General features: G+C 31.3%; 1 non-coding gene across 1 annotated transcript; it reads left to right on the top strand.

Annotated features, from left to right (window-relative positions):
• The first annotated feature begins 1,828 nt into the window (after window positions 1–1,828).
• Window positions 1,829–2,024, top strand: LOC148788124 (U2 spliceosomal RNA). The gene has a single exon (XR_016065662.1). It is a non-coding gene; the product is annotated as a U2 spliceosomal RNA (small nuclear RNA).
• The last annotated feature ends 2,231 nt before the right edge of the window (window positions 2,025–4,255 follow it).

Genomic DNA, 4,255 nt, shown 5'->3' with positions numbered 1-4,255 from the left:
TTATGAGTTTCTCTTTTGTTAATATTTGTTGTTCTTGTTTGGAAAATTCAGATTTTGGTATTGATGGAATGTATTTGATGGTATAATAACCAGGATATTAATTTCGGTACAGAAATTAAAAAATCTGCCCAATAAAAGAAAATTTATTTTAGAGACGGAACTCCTACTTTCAGAGATGAAAATTTCCGTCTCTGATACCCTGTTTTCTTGTACTGCCATATTTATTTTCTATTTATGTTGTAATTTTAGAAGATTTTTTGTTTAAAAATTTGTGATATTTTTTTTATTTAAACTTTTTCCTTCAATTTATTTGTTCAAGTGTCCTTTTATCCGGAAAATTCAAGAAGTTCACTAAATTCATAATAATTATATTTATGTAATTGATCAAGTTAATATCTAAATAATTGCCCAAAGATAAATTATTTCAATTAAAACGGTTATATTTTTCTAAATTTATGTACAAGGGACCAATTTGCAAATAGAAAATAAACAGTGAGGGATCAAAATGATTTCTTTGCAAAAAGGAACAAATTTTATAAGGGTAATATGGGAAAATAACCTGTCCGAAGGACTAATTTGAAGTAAGTTGAAAAGATAGGGACTATTTTAAAGTTGAAACCCAATGTCAGGACTCAAACAATTTTTGCCCCACATTATACTGACTAGAATGCCAAAGGAAATCATACACAGATAGAGACATATGCAAAGTATTTCTTTAGCCCCATAAAATAATGACATGATTTGTTTTGATATCACAACTATGACAAATGTTGCTTTTTGCCCATAAAACTCAAAGTCACCCTTTTTTAGTTGTACAAAAGTCATGTGCGTTGAACATAGCTGTTAACTCCGTGAACTTCCCTCCTTGGGTGGGAAGAATTTATGCGAACCACCAAAAAAAGAGAAAAAATTGACCATTATTAGAGTTGACTGTGGTTCAAAATATTTTAATAAATTTTGACCATTGACTAGAAGTAATAAAAATTATTTTTTAAAAAATTAAAAATAACAGTAAAATTTAATTTTAACATAAATAATAAAATAGTTAAACTAATAATTTTTTGCATTTTAGATAATTTCTAAGATCCATTTATTATCTTTTAAAATTGAATTGTTGTATTGTCTAAAATGATAAGAAATACAATTTATTTTTTAAATAAAAATATTAGAAAATCTTATGTAAGTAATAAATTAATTTTGAAATTATAATAATTTGTATTTGCCATAAATTATAGCATCTTTTTATTCTCTTTCAAAATTGAATTATTATTTAGTTTGCAAATATTTTTAATAAACTTTGACCTCAAGCTTCTACTAGAAGTTAACTTTAAACGCTTATTTCAGTGACCAGCTGACTCGTCAACTTTTTTAGACCAAATGAGGTCAGGAGCTGATTCATCAAAATGAACTGCAAATGCACTGGAGAAACAATTGAACTGCAAATCTATCCCTCTCTCTCTCTCTCTCTCTCTCTCTCTCCCCCCTCCAATACATCTTTAAGTTCAAATATGACCATATTGCATGATTAAACACCTTCTCTCAAGCTAGTTCATCTGTTAACAATGCTCACGATTAAAACTTGAAAGACCCTTCAACAGTGCATACCAAACTAATAATGAATCCCAACAAGAAGAAGCCAAAGGATTTGTTAAAAATGATATGAAACGCACAACTTGAAATCTTGGATTAGATAGGGTATACTACACAAGGCTGAATGAAGTAGATAGGGTAGCATAGCATACTTCTTGGATTTGTCCCACATCGTAGGCTTATAGCAGCATCAGCAGAAGGTTGAGTATAAGTTGAGAGTTGTGGGATTGGAATAAGCATACCTTTCTCGGCCTTTTGGCTAAGATCAAGTGTAGTATCTGTTCTTATCAGTTTAATATCTGATACGTGAGCCATTGGCTCACATGATATTAAATTAATTTTTTCAGGGGGAGGGCCCGTCACGGCAGCTTGCTGCTGGGGCTCTCGCGCGTCGCCTTGGTGTTGCAGTGCTGCCTTGGCCTGGCGTACCCCACCTACTCCAAGTTAAAGTATTTAATCAATAGTTGTTTGGTAAAGGTTTGGAATTTTAGTTGTAATGAAGTTTTTAATATAATCTTTTTACAAGGGGTTGTTGATGATAGTTTTGTAATTAATATGTTCAAAATTCTATTGGAAGTGCATCAAAATTAAGAAATTCCATTGGAAATAAACTTTGATAATGTGAGATATGTAAAACTTGCTACTTATATCAACAAATAAATACTTTTCCTTTCCATTTTTTGCATTAAAATAAATGATGTGTATGTTTTTTATGTGGGAGGAAAAATACAACCTATCATAAAATGAAACCGATGAACTATCTTGAAAACACAAGTGGCAAAAAGACCTAAAAAGTATCATTATGTTTGGTTTTGTTTTTAATTGTTTTGGTGTGGTTTATGAGATAGAGAGAGAAAAACAAAGATAAATAGGTGTTAGTTAGAGATAGTGTATATGTTTGGATTTGTTTTTGGAGATAATATAAAATAAGTATATTATATTTGATGTTGGTTAGTGGGAGACAAAAATTACTGTTCATTGTCAAATCATGTCTCTTTTATATATATTTATATATATATATATATGAATATATGTATATAATTTATTTAGTTGTGAGTGAATTAAAATAAATAGTATTTTTTAATTATTTTTGTATGAAAATAAAAAAATATAATTTATATAAATACACTTTTATAAATAATTAAATGCACTCTAGTAATCCATTAACAATATTTTTGTTAGCCGTTCTATGCAAGGTGATAAATGTAAATATATTATTGAAATAATGTATTATATGAATTAACAGCGTAGAATTGACATATTATTTTGGATTTTTTAAATTTTTTAATTATTCTAATGATGTAGAAAAATATTACATATAAAATATTAAATGGTAAAAATGAATATATTTATATTTAAAAATCAAATACAAACCTTTAACATGTAAATCAACCCTCCAATGCATCCTTCATTTTTTATAATTTTGAAGATCCACAAAATCCAGTATTAACTAATTAAAATTTATAACTACATATTGCAATGGTTCGGAAAATATATTTTGGATTAATACGGAGTAGTGTTCATAAACTACGACAATCAGTTCACATCAGTCATTGAATGATAAAAGACGCACAAAATCATGTTCCCGTTATAATTGTAATTAACATATGACAACAAGTGACTGATTCATATATTCTACAACAATACCACTATGAATTAAGGACCGTCACGTCGCCGTGGTGGAATTCCTTGTGGTCGCCGTGAGCGTGCTGTACTGTCTCCCTCACTATGCGAATGGCCTCCACGGTCGGATTGCACGCCAAAGCGACGAATGTAATCTGTCCATGATCCAATCCCGCCAACTCCAGAACCCATGTCTAGACTTCGACGTGGCGCTAATGAAATATTGCGCGCCAATCGTGGGCCACCATCCCCACGAGCTACCTGTTCCACTACATCCCAACTGGCAATATGGGTATGCGTTTGGTTCCTAGGGGAGATGAATTACGAAAGGCCCTAAATGCATAAAGTATGGGTGATTCCTGGTGCTATAAACAACTGGAAAATAGAAAAGATGGAATGAAAAAAAGCTACCCTTCACCCCCTCTGTGGGGACCTAAAGCTGAGACTGAAATCCTGCTCAATAACATGTAAAACATTCATTCAGCAGTACCTAAAGTGGACCTTCTCTGAACTCCCCCGAAAAGCATCACAAAAGGAACTTCACTCCTCATATACAGTGCCAAGAATACAGTTCAAGTAATGGAACTACAAAAATGCTGACGTTTTAATAATAGAACCTAAATCAAGGAGCCCAAATGAGGTATCCAAACTGTATAAAGGGCGTCGAAAGGAAGTCACAAAAAGCAATCAATTTACAAGAGACCACCAAAAGAGACATTGGATACACATATGTATGAATTAACCGAACATAAACAAAATCCACAAACCATTTGAAGGCAAAATAACATCATATTTAAACAAAAGCATGCTATATCAATCTAAAACATTAACTCCTCTCCAACTTAGACAAAGTCTAACCAAATTGCAGACAAAGCCATATCGTAGAAGCAAATTACATCTCAATATTATGATATCCGATTGAATCCATACACAGAAAACAAATATCCACAAAGCTAAAGTTCATATACATACCTTAATCACAAAAAGTAGTAAAGGACAATGTTAGATGGATGACAAAACTCCACCACCAATGAAAATCTCC

The sequence above is a fragment of the Sesamum indicum genome, linkage group LG5, assembly GCF_026168435.1.
Source record: "Sesamum indicum cultivar Baizhima isolate 11 linkage group LG5, ASM2616843v1, whole genome shotgun sequence".
Classification (NCBI taxonomy): Eukaryota; Viridiplantae; Streptophyta; class Magnoliopsida; order Lamiales; family Pedaliaceae; genus Sesamum; species Sesamum indicum.
This window is presented reverse-complemented; position numbering and strand designations above follow the sequence as displayed.